General features: G+C 50.4%; 1 protein-coding gene across 1 annotated transcript in view; it reads right to left on the bottom strand.

Annotated features, from left to right (window-relative positions):
- Window positions 1-21,500, bottom strand: part of LOC147665934 (eukaryotic translation initiation factor 4 gamma 1-like) — a 152,832-nt gene that overhangs the window by 29,694 nt on the left and 101,638 nt on the right. The gene's annotated exons all lie outside the window — the stretch shown is intronic.

The raw sequence follows: 21,500 nt of genomic DNA, 5'->3' as shown, positions 1-21,500 counted from the left end.
CTTTGGGCACCGAAGGGCGATTTGGCTTCGGTGTCGAAGAATCCTTCGGTGTCGAAGGATGTTTCGGTGCCAATGGAGGAGGTGGAATTGGCACGTGATGTTTTTTCGGCGCCGAGGCACCGGAAGGCGTAGTCTTTTTCCTCGGAGCCTAGCCCGAAGGCGGGGCGTAGGAGGGTAAATTTCGGTCTCGACTGGGCCCCATGGGCGGAGTGCCGACCGCTGCCTTTGTCTTGGGTAGTGTATGTTGTGCGGGGGCAGTGGTACTCACAGGTTGTCGAGATGGAATCGAATCGTCCTAGTCCTCTGCCCCCGATATGATCTGGAGATCAGGCGAGTCTTCCTCAGCGACGAGTGGAGCCTCGTCTTGCGGAGATATCTTTGATTGGATCTTCGTCCTCGGAGACGTCTTCTTCGACGATCTCCTCCTCAAAGATGGCCTCCAGGCTGGCGCTGATCTTCTCATTTCGTGTCGACGGGCCCTCCGATCCCGAATAGTTTTCTTCGATCGGAAGGAGGCACAGGCAGCGCAGGTCGACTCGTCGTGTTCTGGCGAGAGACAGAGGTTGCAAACCTTGTGATGGTCGCTATGAGGGAACTTTACTCGACATACCGGGCATCTCTTAAATGGAGTTCTGTCCATGAGGCGTAGGCCGTACGGCGCCGATAGGCCCAAGGGCCCGCGTGGACGCACCGGAATGTAGCTGGTGATGTCGAAAAGTTTATTCAATGTCGAAATAAGTTTATGTAAAGTTTCTCGCTTCGAAAGATGCAGAAAAAGTCTTTTCTAGCCGGAGCGGAAAACTATCATCCGAACCCAGTGGCGGAAAAAAACAATCTGAGGATGGAGTTGATGACCATGCGCAGTATTGTCCAAGGAAGGAGTCACCTATCTCGTGACTACAAAGACTTCTTCCAAGAAGACAACAACCTGCAATCATCTGAGCCCAACACCAGGTGGCGATCTATTGCTAAGTGTAGTATCTGCAGCTCATATGCCTCGAACATTACACTTTTGAAGGTGTAATAAATATTAGATGATATGTTGAATAGACGTGTCTAACGGATTAATTTGGTTGTTTTGGCAGTATATGACAAACCTTTTCCACTTAGCAGCATAACATGCTCTAGTAGTGGGGCGTCTAGCTTCCTTGATAACGTTCATACATTCTGGGGGAAGGTTGAGGTAACCAAACCCTATGACCTCTGGAGCCGGATCGCTAGGTTGAGCTGAGCTGGGTCCGGGTGTCTGTTCTCTCCATGGTTCTGCGTTAAAAGGAGTGGAGATAGGTTTAGTTTTTGGTGTGGTACTACACACATTTGTAACAGCGTGGGGTACCACATTTGTCTGGCCCAAGTTGGAGCGATCAGGATGAGTGTTAGGGAATGTTGCTGTAGCTTGCGTACCACTAATGGAAGTAGTGGGAAAGGAGGAAAAGCGTACGCAAATAGTTTTGACCAGTTCATCCATATCGCATTGCCTTTGGACAATGGGTGTGGGTATCTGGTGGCAAAGTTTGGGCATTTTGCGTTTTCGTGGGTAGCAAAGAGGTCTATTTGAGGTTGTCCCCACATTTGAAAGAACGGATGAAGCACTTGTGGATGAAGTTCCCACTCGTGGATTTGCTGTGTTTGGCGACTTAGCAGATCTGCCATAGTATTTTGTATTCCTGGGACATGTTAGGCCAATAGGAAGATCTTTAGTTGTATAACCCATCTCCATATCTGCTGTGCTAACTGAGAGAGCTGCAGAGAGTGTGTCCCTCCTTGCTTGTTTATGTAGTACATAGCTGTCATATTGTCTGTGAGGACTAAGACAGCTTTGCCTGACACTTACGTTTGAAAAGCTTTTAGGGCTAGAAACACAGCTATCAACTCTAAGTGGTTGATGTGGAGTAGCTTTTGTTGCGGTGTCCACCTGCCGTGCAAGATGTGATGCAGTAGGTGAGCTCCCCACCCGGAGAGCGATGCGTCCGCTGTCATGACTATTTGAGGAACTGGCTCTAGAAACTGTGGCCCTTTGGAAAGGTTTTTGGTGTTCCACCATTGCAGAGAACGATGAGTCCAACCGTCTACCAACACTAGGTCTGTCAGTTGACTTTGAGCCTGGTTCCATTGTCATGCTAGGCACTCTTGCAGTGGACGCATTTGCAATCTTGCATGAGGTACTATAAATATGCAAGATGCCATCATTCCTATGAGCTGCATGAACACTCGAGCTGGCAGCGAGTGTTGTGGTTTGAATTTTGTTAGGAGAGTTTGTACACTTGTTATCCTGGCTGGGATAAGCTAGAGTTAGTTGGGTGTTTATTGTAGCACCGAGATACTGTTGTATGTGTGAGGGTTGTAGATGCGACTTGGTGTGATTTACTGTGAATCCTAGGTCGTGAAGCAGTTGAATAGTAGCGTGCATGTGTTGTACGCACTGGCTGTATGAGGTGGCTTTTATGAGCCAGTCGTCCAGATACGGGAAGACATGAATATGTTGTCTTCTTAAGTGTGCTGCTACTACTGCTAGGCATTTGGTAAATACCCTTGGCGCTGTTGTGACTCCGAATGGGAGCACTTTGAACTGGTAGTGTTGTCCGTCTAGCACAAATCTGAGATATATTTTGTGCGCTGCGTGAATGGGAATATGAAAGTAGGCGTCCTTGAGATCGAGAGTGACAAGGAAGTCGTTTAGTACCAGTAGTGGAAGGACCTGTTGGAGTGTGACTATATGGAAATGGTCCAACTGTATGTAAATGTTTAAAGGTCTGAGTTCTAGGATGGGTCTTAGAGATCCGTCCTTTTTTGGTATCTATACTACTATTATAAAGGAAGAACTTTGAACCTTTGAGGCGGGTAAACTCGGGAACCACAGCGCCAATCCACACACCTGATACATCGTTGTAATTGTCAGGGTGTGCAGATGGACATAGGCTATATAAATGAAAAAAATATAAGTTAATTAAAAAATTTACAAGAAAAAAAAAGTAGTCCCATGGAAGTAGCGCCAGCCGCGACGTGCGTGCTGACATCAGGAGCGCGGGGAGGAGCGGCGTCCAGGAGCATGAGGAGGAGCGGCGTACATGAGCGCGGGGAGGAGCGGCGGACAGGTGGGGAGGAGCGGAGAGGAGCAGCGGACAGGCGGGGAGGAGCGGCGAGGAGCGGCGGACCGGTGAACTCAGGAGCGCGGGGAGGTGCGGCGGATGAGGTAAGGCTCCGGGGGACCCACGGACAATGTCGGGGCGGGCGGGGGCCCTGAAGCCAAGGTCGGGACGGGCTGCTACTCCGGGGGACCAACGGACAATGTCGGGGCGGGCAGGGGCCCTGAAGCCTGATTGCGAGGAGCAGCGGACAGGCGGGGAGGAGCGGTGAGGAGCGGCGGACAGGCTGGGAGGAGCGGAGAGGAGCAGCGGACAGGCGGGGAGGAGCGGCGAGGAGCGGCAGACCAGTGAACTCAGGAGCGCGGGGAGGTGCGGCGGATGAGGTAAGGCTCCAGGGGACCCACGGACAATGTCGGGGCGGGTGGGGGCCCTGAAGCCAAGGTCGGGACGGGCTGCTACTCCGGGGGACCCACGGACAATGTCGGGGCGGGCGGGGTCCGGGGCGGGCGGGGGCCCTGAAGCCTGATTGCTCCCGGACAAGGTCGGGACGGGCTGATAGTTAGGAAATATAGCGAGTATACTCCTTTGTTTTTCTGATGCTCTGGAACTACTTCTATTGCATTTTTCTGCAGGAGGGATGTTACCTCTTGTCTGAGCAATGTTAAATGTTCCTGTGACATTGGATGCTGGTGGTATGTTTGGGGGGGTAGACTTTAGTTCCAGACAGTAACCTGATTGAATTATTTGTAACACCCACCTGTCTGATGTGATGTTTTCCCATGCTGGCAGGGTTTTGTTGGAGTCTTCCCCCGACAGGAGTGGAATGGGACGGAGGAAGGGAGTCATTGGGCAGGAGTAGAGGCAGAGCGGGAGTTGTTATTTGTACCTCTGCCCTTATTATTGTAACCCTGTAACCACCCCTTTGGTAGCCCTTGCCGTAAGTGGACTGTGTGGGGGCTTTGTATGAGGTAGAAGCTGTGTCTGAGGAATATCCTCTGGTGGCACCTCTATAGGATGAGCGAGGAAATGAACGTCTGGGAGCCTGCGACTTCAGGGCTCCCATAGATTTGGCGGTGTCTGTATCTTTCTTCACTTTTTCAAGAGATTCATCGACATTGGGTCCGAATAGGTGTTGCTCATCAAATGGTTGATTAAGAATGGCACTTTGTACCTCAGGTTTGAATCCTGATATACGTAGCCAGGCGTGTCTGCGTAGTAAAACGCTGGTGTTAACAGCCCTAGACGCAGTATCTGCTGCATCCAGGGCACACCTAACGGAGGTGTTCGTAATGTTTTTACCCTCTTGGATGAGTTAGTTAGCTCTATCCTTGTACCTGTCAGGGAGGTGTCTCATTAGTTACTCTAACTCGTCATAATGTGCCCTGTCATGTCTGGCTAACAATGCCTGTGTATTGGCAATACGCCACATGTTTGGTGCTTGAGATGAAGTTCTTTTCCCTGATGCGTCAAGTAACTTAGACTCTTTATCTGGTGGTGCGGCATCACCCGATGTTTGCGAGTTTGCTCTCTTGCGTGCATTGGAAACTACAAGTGAGTCTAGTGGTACCGGCCCTTTAATGTATGCCGGGTCTGAAGGGGCAGCTTTATTTTTTTTCTCTATACGAGGGTTAATGACCCGAGTTCTGACTGGGTCATTGAAGACTTCAGAAGCGTGCTTAATCACTCCCTTAAGCATTGGTAAATGGATGTGGACCTTTGTGCATTATCAAAGGTATCCATTAAGAAGTCTTCCTCTACAGGGTCTGTATGTATGTATGTCTACACCATGATATTGTGCAGCCCTGTGTATTAATTCGTTAAACCCTATAGTGTCTTCTAGTGGAGAAGGCCTTGAGGGTTACAAGTCATCCTGAGGGACATTTGGGACATCTGGGGTGGTATAATCATCCCATGGGTCAGGTGATCCTGTAGGCGTGGCTGGATCAGGTATGTTACCCCCCATAGCATCATCCCTGTTGTCATCATCTTGTACTATAGAGGATGCTGGGGAATGCTGTGGTATGGGAGCATGTGGTGATGGCATAGGTGGAGGAGAAGGGGAAGGCAGTCTTAAAGGCGAGGTAGCCATGTCCTTCTTCTTTGCATGCGGAGCTGGAGCTGGTTTGTCCAGTGGTCGCTTCTTTGAGGCCAAAATCAACTGTCCAGTGATTGGGTCTCTAGCCAGAGTCTTTTGAGCAGGGTCTGGGTAAGATAAGTCTTCTGCTGGAGTCTGATCTTTTGGTGCGGGTGAAGGTTTCGGCACCGAAGCGGGTTGTTTTGGTTTTTTGACAATGTCCTTTGTCAGAGAAGCAGGAGTCTCCGAAGGTTTTTTCGGCTCAGAAGGTTTTTTCGGTTCCGATGGTTTTTTCGGTTCCGGTATTGTTTTTGGATCCGACGGTTTCTTTGGTTGCGGTTCCGGTGGTTTTTTGGAATCCGGAACGGCTTTGCTTGGTTCCGACCTGCGTTTCGGTGCCGAAGGAGTCGTGGGTTTCGGCGCCGATGGTTTGGACGTTGGCGTAGCCGGTGTCGTTGTCTTTTTCGGTGCCGGTAAGTTGGCGCTGGCACCATGCAAAGGCTGACTCGAGCCTGAGTCGCCTGAAGGCTTAATTGGCTTCTTAGCCGGGCTCGAAGGTGGGACAGTAGAAGCGGAGTGTCGGTGTGCACCCGAGGGCGAGGGTGTGACCGGGGCCTTCTTTGGGTGTGTCGAGGAAGGGTTGGGGTCGACGGTCTTACTTACGACCAGCTGCACTGGAGTGATGTCCTCGACTTCGGAATCTACTTCTTCTTCTTCGGATCGGCTGTCGACGTCGTGTTGTTCTGGGACGTTGACACCTTCCTCAAAGATGTCGTCCGAAATGGAAGTTGAAGATCGAGCCATTGTTCTTCTCGCTCTTCGGTCCCGGATAGTCTTTTTGGAGCGGAAAGAGGCATAAGCGGAACAGTCTTTGGCCTCGTGCTCCAGGGAGAGGCGCAGGTTACACACTTCATGAAGGTCGGTGTGGGGAAACTTCGACCTACATTGAGGACACTTTTTAAATGGCGTCCTTTCCATGAGCTGGAGTTGAGGCCTAGCTAGGCCCGAAGGCCGTCGATGACGACCGGAATCGAATTATTCGATGTTGAAGAATAGCGTCGAGTGGAAAAGCGTTCAAAACTTATTTCCTGTAAGTTGGTGAGGATTGCGCGCCGAAGGAAATCGGTTTCAACACGGAGCGCTGGAAACACATCCGAGCCCGGTTTCGGAAAAAAACAATCTGGGGATGGAGCCGATGCCCATGCGCAGTATCATCCAAAGGAGGAGTCACCTATCCCGTGACTTCCAAAGACTTTTCTACAACAAAACAAACTGCAAACATCCAGGCCCAACACTAGGTGGCAATCTATGCATAGTGTGCAATCTGCAGCTCATATGCCTCGAACAGTAATTCCGAAACATTGACTTACCTGTATCAATCAACTTCATTTGAACCTGCATTTAACTGTAAAACATTGCATACGATTTTGCAAAGTAAGGCTTGGCTCTAGAATTAAAATAACATAATATTTTTAATACAAACACATTGGTTTGAGTTCAGTCTTTGAGTGTGTGACATTTGCTGCCTGAGTGTGTACAACAAATGCTTAACATTGCCCTCTGATAAAGCCTTACTGCTCGCCCACACTATCACAAATAGAGAGTAAGGTGCTGTCTACTTTTACCTCTGCCTACCTTTGGGGTTCCACTGAACTCTGTGCACACTATACCTCTTCTTGGTATAGTATATACAGAGCCAGCTTCCTACATCAACCACCTGGGAGAGGTGGTGATCACAGGTCTCTTGCAGACGCCTTGGTCCACCTTGAGCTGAGGTCCATCGGCTCTGAATTGAAAACATTCCTTCCTTCCATCCCCAGAAGGCTTGTACAGGTGCCAAGGACAGCACCACAGCCATGAGGTATTGCAACAACCAGATGGTGTCACAGACCCTGCACCAGAAGGCCCTTTGCCTCTGGTCCAGACAGGACCATCGAAGCCTTTTCCTGGTGGTGGCGAACTACTTGGCATGCTCCTTGAAAGGCAGAGAGACTAACTCAACCTTCAACACCTAGTGGATCACGAATGGCAGATGCATCCAGAGGTGGTGCAATGTTTTTTCTGCGAATGGGAAGAACCTGGTCTCTATCTATTTGCCACTGCTGAGAAAGCCCAATGGTAGCTATTTAGCACATTGGCATTCCCAAGGCATCTCTTGCTCGGAGACCCGTTCCGCCTAGTTTTGAACTCCTGACTCCTCATATGACTTTCCGCCGATAACTGTTCGGCTTCAAGGAGATCAGGACCATCTGGACACACGTCATTCTGTTGGTCCCAGATTGGGCAGAGTGTATTGTATCTAGAGCTCCTGGGAATGAGCATCTGTCCTCTGATCAGACTGCCCTTACAGGAGGACCTGCTGTTGCAGCAACTGGGCAGGGTTCAGCACCCGGGCCTTCATTCTCCCCCTTCCTGCTTAGAGTTTGCGCAGTGACCGCTGAACACGTCAGAGAATTTTATGCTTAAAGCCTGAAGGTTTTGGCTCAGAGGTGGGTTTTGGCAGTGTCGGTCCCGAGTTGTAATGCTTTGCAGTGTGTTTCGGTGCCGAACCGGAAGGCAGAGGTGATGCTGAAGCTTTAGATTTTCTAGGGACGGTGGAAAGGGGGGGTCTTCTGTACTTATGTCCTCTTGTCCCAGCGGCACATTGTCGTCTTCGAGGACATTCTGCAACTCTGTCTCGGAGTCCGATGCCGCTGAAGCTTGTTCTTTCAGCCGCTGAGACTTCCTCTTGTTTGGAGACTTCGCCAAAGAGATTCGGCGTATCGTCTAACTGCTGCATCTCTCGATGTCGAGCCAGACGATCGCGGAGAATTTTCTTCGACATGAAGGATTGGCACGAGTCACAGTCTTGTTCCTTGTGCTCAGGGGACAAGCATAAATTACACACCTGATGTAGGTCCGTACGCGGATGTGGGGTGTGGGATTCGGCGGGCCGGAATAACAGGCGGGGAGGCCAGATATAGTGCGCTATGTTTAGCGAGGTTTATTGTAGATACAGGTAGGGAAGGCTTATAAGTCTCTGAACACAGGGCGATCGCTGGAGTTCTCCTGGGAAAGTCAGAGGCAGAGATGTCTTCCGGTCGGTGGGGAAAGGGAAGGGCTCCGTCCGCTTCTGATGTCCTCCGGGTAGGGCAAGGCTTCCCTCTCGGTACTGCCGTGGGTCTTTGACTTCTGCAGGTGAGCCTCGGAGGTTTGGGGCGAGAGAAAAGATAAGAGAGGACCGTTAGTCTTGCACTCCTCTCGGTCTGTACAACTATCACCGACACCGGGAGGTGGGGACACAGAAAGTGGAAAGTGAGGGACGGGTAAGACGGGGAGGTGAAAGAGGCCGAAGAATAGGAGGGAAGACCAAGGGTTGACAGGGTGAACGTGCGCTTTACAAATACACATGTTAGGAAGGTGGGGACCTATCTATCAATATATATACAGTGCTCTCGTGCTCTAGTAGGTGCAGGGCTAGATTATTTACACTTAATTACAACTATCTACAAACGGCACACGGAGATGGATGACGGTTACTCACGTGGCCCGCCGCAACTCCCTGGTGAGTTGCGGCCGCTCTCCAGCAACCTCCTGAGGACTCCACCAGTCCTCAGACCACACGTCGCCGTCGGCGTCCTCCTCCACGTCTTTCGGTTGGAGCTCCGGCTCCTCGTCTCTCCCTCTCAGCTCCGGTTCCTTCCTTGCTGCCTCCTGCCACAAGTCCGCGGGTTGGAACGCCCTTCGTTGAGGTTCGTTGGTTTTTATACCTTCCGGGATGTAGCCGGGGCCGGGACTTCCGGGTTCAGGTTGAACTGTATCCGGGTGTCGATCTTCCGGGTTCTGGTTGCGGCAACCCTGCAGTGGGAGAGATAGAGAAGAAGTCCTATGGAGAGGGAACAAGGCATCATCTATGTTAGACGGACCCCTCCCCGCGCGTGGATGTCGCTTAGCTATGGCAGGTACGGTGACCTTTCCACATCCCCTTTCCCTAGCTGTCTTTCTTGTAGGGGGGGAAGCACAGGGAAAGCGAGAGAGGTAATCCGCATTCCCCTGTTCCGCCCCTTTCCTATGTTCGGTTGTGAACCTATAGGGCTGAAGGGAAAGGAACCATCTCAGGACCCTGTCGTTATGGCCTCGGTTGCGAGCCATCCACGCCAGAGGGGCATGATCTGTGTAGAGCACGAATTCCCTCCCCTCTAAATAATAACGGAGACTGTCCACTGCCCACTTTATGGCTAGGGCCTCCTTCTCTACACAGGCATAGTTCATTTCTCTGGGGTAGAGCTTCCTGCTTATATACAGAATGGGCCTTTCATTCCCACTGGGGTCTCTCTGGGACAGGACGGCCCCCAACCCCTGATCGGAGGCGTCTGTTTGGAGGATGAAGGGTTGGCTATAGTCAGGGCTTACAAGGACTGGTCTGGATACTAAGGCCTGTTTTAAAGTTTCGAAGGCCTGCAGTAAGGGTACTGAGGGATGTCTTAAGGCCTCATCTGTCTTGGTACTTTTCTTCAGCAGATCGGTCAGGGGGACGGCTGTTTGGGAAAAGTTTGGTATGAACCGTCTGTAATACCCCAGAAGCCCCAGAAAGGCCCGGAGTCCGGTTTTGGTCTGAGGGAAGGGTATGGAACGGATGGCCTCTATCTTGTTGTCTTGGGGTCGGATGAGACCTTCCCCTAAAAGATAGCCCAGGTATTTGACACTTTGGGCGGCCAAGGTAGTTTTTGCCGGGTTTATAGTAAACCCACTGTTGCCCAGAGCGGCCACCACCGCCCGGAGGTGCCCCAAATGTTGGTCCCAGGTGTTGCTGTGGATCACTATATCATCCAAATAAGCCCCAGCATAGAGGGAGTGAGGATGTAGGACCCTATTCATGGCCCTCTGAAAAGTGGCGGGGGCGCCATGTAGGCCAAAAGGCATTACTCTGAACTGAAATAAGCCCTCAGGGGTAGAGAAGGCAGTCTTTCGTTTGTCGTCCTCCTTCAGGGGTATCTGCCAGTACCCCTTGCATAAGTCGAGCGTGCTGATGTATTTTGCTGCTCCTATTCTTTCCACCATCTCATCAACCCGTGGAAGGGGGTAGGAATCAAATCGCGAGACTTTGTTTACTGCTCGAAAGTCTATACAGAACCGCACCGAGCCGTCGGGTTTGGGGACCAGTACTATCGGTGAGTTCCAGCTGCTAACCGACGGCTCGATAATGCCCATCTGCAACATCTGTTCTGTTTCCTTCTTTATGATATTTCTGCGTGCTTCCGGGACCCGATAGGGCCGTTGTCTTACAGTTACCCCTGGATCAGTTTGGATGGCGTGTTCCACTAGGGTGTACGTCCTGGCAGGGAGGAGAAGACATTCTGTACCGGAGACAACATGGATTTTAGTTCTTCTGTCAAGGATGGGGGTAGATCCGGGTCTATGCAACCCTCAAAGGACAGGGGGTTATGCACTGGTTCACCAGATAAGGCAGGTCGGGGCCCCTCCCACTTCTTTAAGAGATTGATGTGGTAGATTTGCCTAACTCCTCTGGTAGGCTCGGTCTCTATTTCGTAGGTGACGGGGGTCACCTGACGAAGGACGGTGAATGGACCCTGCCATTGCCCTAGGAGCTTGTGGTCAGAGGAGGGCAATAGCAACAACACTAGATCGCCAACAGCCAAGACCCTCTTCTTGGCTCCTTTATCGTACTGTTGTTTTTGGGATGTTTGGGCCTTTTCCATGTGTTGCCGTACAATGTCCCGGACTTGAGCGAGGTGGGTCTTTAGATTTTCCACGTACTCGGGAAGGGGCCGGGTACGATCCGGTTCTGCCTCCCACGCCTCGCGGGCCATATCTAGGAGGGTTCTGGGAGGTCTTCCATACAATAGTTCATATGGGGAATATCCGGTGCTACTTTGGGTTTTGCACCGAATAGCGAACAGTGCCAGGGGCAACATCTCTTCCCACCGCTTGCTTTCCAATTCCAACAGCTTTTTCAGAGTAGCTTTCAGGGTGGCGTTGTAGCGTTCCACTAGCCCATCCGTCTGTGGGTGGTACGCTGAGGTTCTCAGCTGCTTGATACCTAGCTGGGAGCATACCTGACGCATCAAGGCGGACACAAACGGGGTTCCTTGGTCTGTTAAAATTTCTCGCGGAAATCCTACCCGAGAAAAGATAGATACCAGGGCCTTCGCTATGTTCTGGGTGGTGGGATGTTTCAGAGCGACAGCTTCCGGGAAGCGGGTGGCATAGTCCACCACCACCAAAGCATACCTACACCCGCTCCTGGAGGGCAACATGGGCCCGATAAGGTCCATTCCTACCCTGCTAAAGGGTATGTCGATGAGAGGGAGTGGCCGGAGGGGTGCTCTTGGGGGTCTGTAGCGGCTATTCCTCTGACAGATGGCACACTCCTTACAATATTGTTTGATTTGGCTATATACGCCCGGCCAGTAGAATTTTTCGAGTATTGCCTGTCCTGTCTTCTCTTCCCCGAAGTGGCCACCCAGGAGATGACTGTGCGCAAGGAACAACACCTTGTCCCGGAAGGGAACCGGAATAACCAACTGCGAAGGTTTCTGGGGGTCTGTTTTTCGATACAATAGGCCCCTAGAACGGAAGAAGTAGGGACCTACATGTAGCGGGTCCTCGTTGTCAAGCGCCTGCCCCCAGGCGTTTTGCAGGATGGGATCTTCTTGCTGTGCCGCTCTAAATTCACGGTCCGTTTCCCAAGGATGCAGTGCCTCTTGGACTGGATATGCTTCTGTGTACCTCCTCTTTTCCTTTTTCTTTTGGTTTTTGGTTTTGTTCTGCTTCTCAGAGGAGGGACCAAAGGGGTGGTTTTGGGCGAAAGGCGCTTCCTTCCACCATTTTTCCAAGGAGTCGGTAGTGTCTTTTAGGAGAAGGGGAAGACCACTATAATCACTACCCAGAATGGCTTGTTCTGGCAAGTTAGGGATCAATCCTACATTCAGGGTTCTTCCGTGGTCAGTACTGGTTTGTACCGTGACTCGGGCTGTGGGATAGCTTTTGGTGTCTCCATGTACGCACTTGATAGCTACTGATCCCGTGAAAGGGCCGACGGGTTTCGGCATGTCTTGAGGTCGCACTACACTGTGTCTACATCCAGTGTCGGCCAGCGCCATAAGGGGTTGGTTGTTGATTTTCACAGGACACCTAAACGGTGGGGGTGAGGTTCCCGCGGTGAGACATACATAATTCCGAGTCACCCCGATTTCCATAGACTCCTCCTTCTGGGGGGCAGTGACGGGCAATGTGTCCAAAACCACCGCAGTGGTAGCATTGGGGTCCAGGTGGGTTTGGTCGAGGCATCATAGGATAGGGTACGAAAGGAGCAGGTTCTGCTTTTCGGGGAACGGGTGGTCGAGGAGGCCGGATGTGGCTTCCATGCGAGCTCCGAGGGAGGTGTTCTTCTTTGTTCTTCTGAACTTCTTGTTGTAACTCCCCGGTCAACAACGGACCCAAGTAATGACCCCAGCGGTCTTCAGGCCAGTTGGCGGCTTGAGCCAGTCTTTCGAAATTCGTGAAAAAAAAGTCGGGGTCTTCCCCCGCGACATATTTCTGGAGGACGACCGACGGTAATGGAGCCAGAGGCCTCTGTTGTCCCATCGCCTCCGTGAGCTTCCCTAGAGCCTGGTCCTGTGCCGTCCCTTGCCCTATCAGGACGTCGTGGAGTTGGCCTCGGTCGTCCTCGGCGGTCTTCAGGAAGCGTTCCATCATTTGTCCGAGCTGCTCCTGGCTTTCAGCCAGCTTCTTGACTGCGGCCTCCATGCCTCCGGGAAATCCCACTTCTGACACCACTTGTGGGGTGTGGGATTCGGCGGGCCGGAATAACAGGCGGGGAGGCCAGATATAGTGCGCTATGTTTAGCGAGGTTTATTGTAGATACAGGTAGGGAAGGCTTATAAGTCTCTGAACACAGGGCGATCGCTGGAGTTCTCCTGGGAAAGTCAGAGGCAGAGATGTCTTCCGGTCGGTGGGGAAAGGGAAGGGCTCCGTCCGCTTCTGATGTCCTCCGGGTAGGGCAAGGCTTCCCTCTCGGTACTGCCGTGGGTCTTTGACTTCTGCAGGTGAGCCTCGGAGGTTTGGGGCGAGAGAAAAGATAAGAGAGGACCGTTAGTCTTGCACTCCTCTCGGTCTGTACAACTATCACCGACACCGGGAGGTGGGGACACAGAAAGTGGAAAGTGAGGGACGGGTAAGACGGGGAGGTGAAAGAGGCCGAAGAATAGGAGGGAAGACCAAGGGTTGACAGGGTGTTCGAGGTGTAGGAAGGTGGGGACCTATCTATCAATATATATACAGTGCTCTCGTGCTCTAGTAGGTGCAGGGCTAGATTATTTACACTTAATTACAACTATCTACAAACGGCACACGGAGATGGATGACGGTTACTCACGTGGCCCGCCGCAACTCCCTGGTGAGTTGCGGCCGCTCTCCAGCAACCTCCTGAGGACTCCACCAGTCCTCAGACCACACGTCGCCGTCGCCGTCCTCCTCCACGTCTTTCGGTTGGAGCTCCGGCTCCTCGTCTCTCCCTCTCAGCTCCGGTTCCTTCCTTGCTGCCTCCTGCCACAAGTCCGCGGGTTGGAACGCCCTTCGTTGAGGTTCGTTGGTTTTTATACCTTCCGGGATGTAGCCGGGGCCGGGACTTCCGGGTTCAGGTTGAACTGTATCCGGGTGTCGATCTTCCGGGTTCTGGTTGCGGCAACCCTGCAGTGGGAGAGATAGAGAAGAAGTCCTATGGAGAGGGAACAAGGCATCATCTATGTTAGACGGACCCCTCCCCGCGCGTGGATGTCGCTTAGCTACGGCAGGTACGGTGACCTTTCCACAGCGGATACTTTACGTGGCACAGGGGGGCAGAATTTTAACGGAGTCCGTTCCATCGACAAGGTGCCGGACCAACGGGGATAGGCCGCCCGTGAAATCCGCAATCAAAATGGAGATTTCTTGATGGTCAAGTCAAACCGCGGAGAAAAGGAAACTCGTTCAAAAACAATACCATCAAGGGTTGAGTGGATTGTGCACAGAGGGGAACCAGACAACCAATTCCAAAACGGAGCGCAGCAATACACGTCTGAACCCGATGGTGGAAAAAAACAATCTAACAATGGAGTTGATGCCCATGCGCACTATCACCGAAAGGGGGAGTCACCTTACCGTGTGACTGGAAAGACTTCTTCGAAGAAAAACAACTTGCAAACATCCGGACCCAACACTAGATGGCAGGAGTATGCATAGCATGTATCTACAGCTCACATGCCTCAAACATATTTAGTTATATTTATTTTCTAGAACTAACCAAGCCTGGCACAGGTAAGTGAAATAATACTTTGCAATACTTATGCAATCAATAACAATTGAATGCAGGTTCAAATGCAGTTGGTTGATTTGCAGGCAAGTCAATCAGAATTATTTTTCAGTTACTTTGTAGATTACAATACTCGTTACTTCTTGGATTACATTGTTACTTTTGCTAGTCAGTGTGATATGCCTAGATATCACACAGACATTTCCTAGACAAAAAGTAAGTAATTCACTTTTGGTACATTTGCAATTTTTCAAGTTTTCATACAAACCAACACCACACTTAGAACAATTTTCAAAGAAAAGCGGTCAATGCAATCATATGGGAGGAAATGGAGTTATCGGTTTACAGGTAAGTACTTGGTTGCGGGAGTTGGATTTCTGGAGTTAGAAGCAGAGTGCTGAGGCCAAATGTTATCCAATGGGGGATAGGGGGCCTCCGACTGGTGGCTGATCACGAGCAGGCCACAAGGTTGTGGGAGCAAAGCTACTGGACTTAAGCTCAGGGCAAAGGGGGAACCGAGTTAGCATACAAGGTGCACCCAAAGCGTCACTGGGGCGGCCAGGTACAGGGTGCTGTTTTGATGTCGGGTGCCCTGTTACTTTCAATGGGGATTCTCCGGTTTAAATAAACACTGCAGGGCCGGGCACGAAGATCTTCTGGAAGCGACCACCAGTTGGAGAGGTAAGTTGGGATGTAGCAGGATGCCAGAACACTGTCGGTTGCGCCACCCAAGACCGGGGGGGTGCCAGGTGCAGTAGTGTCTTTTGGCGTCACGTTTCCCTACCTGCTCCTCCTCGCGGTGACAGGCGTCAGCTGCAGGCAGGGCATGGGTCACTGGATCTTGGGTCAAGATCACCAGGGAGACCTCCTTATGGTGTTTGTCCACTCAACTCGGGCCGTGGGCGTCTGGTGCACAGTGGTGCAGACTTGTGGATATGGCTGGAACCAGAGTCTGTTGTAGAGCAAATCCAGTGCTCACAGGAGACAAAGTTGTGTTTGGGAAGGCTGAACCCCCTGGGTTCAGGGGGGGCTGCAGGCTGCAGGACACACCGAGAGTCCGCTGGAGAAGGTTGAGGTTGGGACAGGCCGGTAGTGTCGGGGCTAAGGAAGTTGGTGTCCTCTTCCTTCAGCATGACTCTTCAAGTCTCCTTCTTGCTTGTCTGAGGCAGCAAGGTTCGGGGTTTAGATTTAGGGATATCTCATGAAGGTAAAGTTTGGGACTAATGGGTCCCTTCCTTGCAGGGGGTACACCCCCTATTATGCCACCGTCCAGTGGGAGGAGGGCATAAGCCTCACTCTGGTTGGCTGGGTCCCCCCCCATCTTCAAGATGGAGGGGACAGTTGTTCTTCGCCTCGCCTCCCCCACCTGAGGGGTGGAGTTGGCAAAGGTGGACACACCTATACTCCTATCCTGGTTTTCCTGCTGATTCTCTTGCCCAAAGTGGGGGCTCAGTACCGGTGGTGGCCAGTTGCTGGGAGCAGCAAAGGGCTGGGGTCAGCTCACAAAGTTGGCAAGCCTTTGAAACGTCATTACTTTTAATCCCTCTTGCCAGCGGTGATCTACTATTAGAATTATTCTAAAACACTTCCTGAAGTTGTACAATTTCAAACAGAAGGCTTCTTTACCACTAAGACATGACATTTGGTGAGGTAATCTGTTGGCAAATCCATGGTGGAGGCTCTGCTGGTTCTGGTAACAGTACTACATATCCTTGAAGTCTGGAGGTTACAGGAAGTTCCCCTTCCTCTACATCAGAGTAATAATTATCATCTGATGTATCAACCTAAACTGGTCTTGGAGATGTGTGCACTGATTAGATAGTAGTTTGAGGCACTAGGATGGTCAGCAAGATTTGTGGCACATCTAGAGGTTGCAGGGGTCCTTTCCATTTCTCAGCCATCTATTCACTTATAACATGTCTACAAGTAAAGCGTACGTTCACCCAAAAGGTTATATTTGCACTGAATAAGAAATAGTTTACCTGTAACTCCGGTTCTCTCGTAGGGGTATTTCCCTAAGTCATAAGCACTGAATAGTTCCCCAGATGGATTATGACCATGCCGTGAGTCGCGGCGAGGTTGTGAGCATGTACAAGGCCTAGGAGCTGGAATTATAGGTGCTGGAGTTGGCACTGAAGGAAGTGGCGGATCAGGATGTGCTGGAGCTGGTCTAGGAGGTGGAGGAGGAGTAGAAGGCTACTAAAACAAGAAAAGGTGAGGAATTCTGGAATGGTGAGACTCCGATGAATAAATGATTCTCATCTGTGTGGCCTCGACGCAGACTTTTCGTGTCGCCGTTTGGCGCTTGACGTCAACCGCAAACTTGCACTTTGATGGCATATGCCGGTGAGGGCTCAATGGGGTATAATCCTTTGACTTCGACTTGTGTTGGGTAGACTCTGAGGGGCGACGCTGAGCCAGTCCTTGACAGTGAACATGTGTCTGCCAAACCATGCCTCGACCGAAACCGATGCAGTTGTCTTCCAGAAAAACACCTCTAAGACCTACCATAGCTGCTGGAGGCCAACGGAAGAGCCCTGGTAAAAGACTGACTTTCCCCTCCCTCTGAAGTCCCACTTGCAGATTGTGCTTGCTGGCGCAATGCAAATCTTTTCTCGGTCGTTAAGAGTGCGCCTGGAAAAACTCATGCAGATGTCACAGGCATCAGAAAGATGAGTGGAAGGAAGGCAGATGATGCAGACCTCATGGGAGGGTGTTTTTGCCTTTTTTCCGGCCACAGCGAGGACACTTAAAGAAGGCATTTTGTTTGACCAAATGCCTGTTCTCTGTCAAAAAAATCCCTGAAAGAGTAGAAAAAGCAAAAAGACGTGTAGAAGTCACAAATATTTTGAGAAAACAAACTATAAAACGGTCGAGCTCAATGCTTCAGAGTCCTGTCCGCAGAAGCCAAAAAAAAGAAGTGAAGTCACTGCCACCAGCTGGGAAGGATGAAATACTGGCAGTATCTGGCTTCTTAAAGGCATAGCTTCTATTTTAGTCCTATAATGACAGCATACTACTACTATGCCCTGCTCTCCTTCATCCCTATTGTTGGACTTGGCTCTTTTTGCAGGGTCGTCCCTGAACTTTTTGCCTTCCTCCTATATTTTTTCTGACCTGTTGTTGTCTATTTAATGACTCTGGGCACTTTACCACTGCTCATCAGTGCTAAAGTGCATATGCTCTCACTATTTTAAAATGAATGTATTAAGTAGTGATTCCATGATTGACTATTTGGTTTACTTGTCAGACCCTAGTACAGTACACTGAGTGTGCCCAGGGCATCTAAATCCAAATGCTGCTAGTGGGCTTGCAGCACTGGTTGTCCCACCCACAGAAGCAGCCTTGTAAAATGTGTCTAAGGTCTGCCATTGCATAACCTGTGTGCAGTCTGGTACTGTCATGCTGACTGGGCAAGTGCACCCACTTGCCAGTCCCTGAACCTTCCTTTTTCTTCATACCAGACACCCCTATGGTAGGCCCACAGGCAGGGTGCATTGTAAGTATAAGGCAGGACAAGCCCTGATATGTGTGGTATGTCCTAATAGTGAATTACAGCCATTTTCGTTTTTCACTATTGCAAGCCTACCTGTTCTCCATAGGCCAGAATGGGCTGTTAGAATTATTACATTTTATAATCCTAACTGACTCAGAGAACATGGTAGAAATTCGAGTTTAAAATGCCTGGACTCAGAATGATAAAATACATTTTTTAGTAAAGTGGGTTTTAACATTCTGTGTTTGCAAATACCACTTTTAGAAAGTAGGTATTTGCTTGCCTAACCTTTCGAACCTGCCTCTGCGAGGTTGTCTATTCCTTTGTCTGGGATTTGTGAGTGACAGGGCTGGGGCTTCCAAGAGACAGGATGAGTCAGCCCAGTGGTGAATAGAGAGATCTGCATCTAGATGGGAGGGAGGAGTTGCACCTGAACCTTCCACAATGCTGGCTCCACCTCCTGGGGTACATCTGATGTCTCTGCCCTGCACACTGAAAGAAGAGAAGGAAGACAGTCAACAAAGTCCTCCAGGGCTGTACTTGCCTTCCACAATGCTGGCTCCATGTCCTGTGGGGCGTCTGATGTTCCTGCCCTGCACTGTGAAAGGAAAGGAGAAGTCTGGTAAACAGAGTGCTTCAGAACTGGTTTGGACTGGGCACAGGCCCCTCTCCCCTCTCCCCTCAGAGAACAAATGATTTTGGGGTATAAATATTGGGACCCTGATCCCATGAAATTAGATCACTTTTGGACTACAAGAAGAAACCTTTGCTGAGGAGAGGAACCTGAAGAAACTGAGGAGAGACTATTCCCAAGCTGAAGTGCTGCTTGGGGGATTGGCCTGCAGTGGTTGCCTGACTGCCAAAGGAAGGAGAAAGAACTTTGTGTACTTTACTTTCAACTTGTGAAGGATCTCCAAGGGTTTGGACAAGAGCTTGCCCCCTGACCGAAGTCTCAGGTCCAGTAGACTTCACCAGCCTTTGTAGATTGCTGCTGGAAAAGCTATTTCAGTGGCTACCGAGGCAGGGAGCTGTGAACGACTCTCACGACAGGCCCAGTGTCCTGTAGGCACCGCATCAAACAACGTACGCCTCGAACAACGCAAGCTCTGAGCTCACTGACTCCGTCCTGATGCCGTCACAGAGCCGTTGCCTGCACCACGACTGGTGGACACCGCGACGTGCAACACCTCGCTTCACCGACTCGTACTGGTCTTACTGCTGTGGTCACTTCTGCTGACTTCGAGTCCTGTGAACGCACCGGAGTTGGGCACCGCCTCGCACGCTTTGCGACGCACCGCCCGACTCGCACCGCTGTCCGGACTGATTGACGCAAGCTCCCGAACTCGGGCTCTGTCGCCGCACCGCAAGCTGCAAGTACCGCAGCGAACAACGTCTTGCCCTGCAACGCACGCCTCGGACCCACCGACTCCGTCACGGGCCGTTGCCTACACCGCATCGAGGGACAACGGGACCTGCAATGCTTCCTTTCTGCACCGCAACGAACACCGGAACCGGCTCGCACGTCCATGCCGGCCGCATCAAGTAAAAGGTACTGTGACTGAGTCTGTCGACATTTGAGTGGGCCCGGACCGACGCGGTCCGCTGGGTTTGTTAGACTCTGTGTTATTTCAACAACGCTATAGCCGGACAGGGCTACCGACTCGACAGAACTTTGATTTAAGCCTTTTTAACAAAAACTCTTGAATTCTAATAGTATTGTGGATTATTTTTGTCGTTTATGGTCTTGTGGTAACTCTATATAAAATATACCTATTTTTATAACTGTGCAACCTGTGTGGTGTCTATTTGTAGTGGTGTCACTTGATTACTGTATGTGTTCACAAATGCTTTACACACTGCCTCTGAGATAAGCCTGTCTGCTCGTACCAAGCTACCAAGGGGGTGAGCAGGGGTTATTCTAGGAGTGTACCCCCCTTACTCTGACTAGAGGAGAGGGTCCCTATTTGTCACAAGTATCTACCTGTGCCAACTAGAGACCTCCAATTCCAACACCTATCATAAAAGGGGGCTTATGGAGGAGATTTGTACTGTTTACAAAGTATCTCAAATTATACTCATATATAATCTATTAGCCTTTTTTGACTTAATTATGAAGAATCTGGCAATTGCAGCCTAGGTATATAGGCTGCATTATATGTCTTTTTCATAAGTGTCTTTACAGGACTTCTTGAAGAACGGTGAAAATCTCCAGTTAAGATAGATATGGACGAACTGCTCCGGGGTCCCCGCAGGCGGGCTGAACTATTCAGTGCTTATACCTATACAAGGAAATTCCCTAGTAGAGAACAGATGTTTACTGTTACCCAACACAAAGGTACTCATTCTATCCATGTCAGGAGGATGAAAGGCTGAGTAGACCCGATAGGATTTTAACCTGTAACCATGAGGTCAAACACAGGACCCTACAGTGAACGCATTAGATCACCAAGCCAGCAGATCCGTCTGTGAAAAGATGATTAATGCAGTAGTACTGCTGTGGTTCTTGGTCGCAGGAAGGGGCGTAACCATGCTCTTGCGCTTTGGTCTAACATTTTACGCCTTTAATTGTCCTGGTCTGTATGTCACACCGAATGAGTCATCTGGGTCAGATTTTTCCTCTGGTTCAGTTTCAAGCACCTTCACATTCAGCAGGACTTTGCTACGGAATGTATGCTGGAGGAGAATTGCAGCTTTAAGGTGCACTGTAAACTCAACAGTAATGGATAGTTCAGTCTTCGATGGGCACTGTTCTTGCTGGATACTTTGCAGATGGGATGTCATGGACAGGTGTTTCCGCTTAATAGACGGTGGGTGGGTGAGGTCTTTTTAAAGGATAAATGCATTGACCAAGCCTTCATCTTTTTAAGCTGAGGTGAAGATGGTGATGCCAGATGGTCTCAGTACCTCAAGTTCAGGTGCAGAGATGTGGAACCTTTTGGGGGCTTTAAGTGGCATACAAGATGACAAAGCTGGTTAAAGATGCTGAAGATTTTCATAATTTAACAGTGTACACATGGCATTTGTGTTCTCCCCCCACCCTTCTCAGGAGTGCTCTGGCCTGATGCATACCTACAGAGGGAATTCATCATTTCTGTAACCACACCAAAAACCTGTCCCCATAATCAAGATTCTTTGCTGACAATTTCCTGCATATTTTGCAGTCACAGACTTATGAAAAGGGTGAATGTTAAAGATTCACTCTGTGAGTCAATTATCTTTGTTTCACAAACCTCAGACTTTGAAAAGGATTCCATGTAAAAAAAAAAAATACCCTTTTCATCTAATTCTGAAGTGATGCTGGATGACAGCACCCAAAGAAAAGGTTTTGAAAAGGAATTCTGGGGTAAACGTGGATGTGTCTGCCTGAAGACAGTGAAGCTCTGGGTAAGCCTTTCCCGAGGACATGCGGTAGAAATCCGAGGGGAGATGGCATCTGGTGAGGGAAGGGGACAGAAGAATGGGCACCCTCTCATTGGTTGAACTTTGGGTCTTTTATATTGATTCAACTTGCTAATAATGGCACTGTAAATGCCTTACAGGCTTTTATAAGGT

The sequence above is a fragment of the Lissotriton vulgaris genome, unplaced genomic scaffold, assembly GCF_964263255.1.
Source record: "Lissotriton vulgaris unplaced genomic scaffold, aLisVul1.2 SCAFFOLD_3690, whole genome shotgun sequence".
NCBI lineage: Eukaryota > Metazoa > Chordata > Amphibia > Caudata > Salamandridae > Lissotriton > Lissotriton vulgaris.
This window is presented reverse-complemented; position numbering and strand designations above follow the sequence as displayed.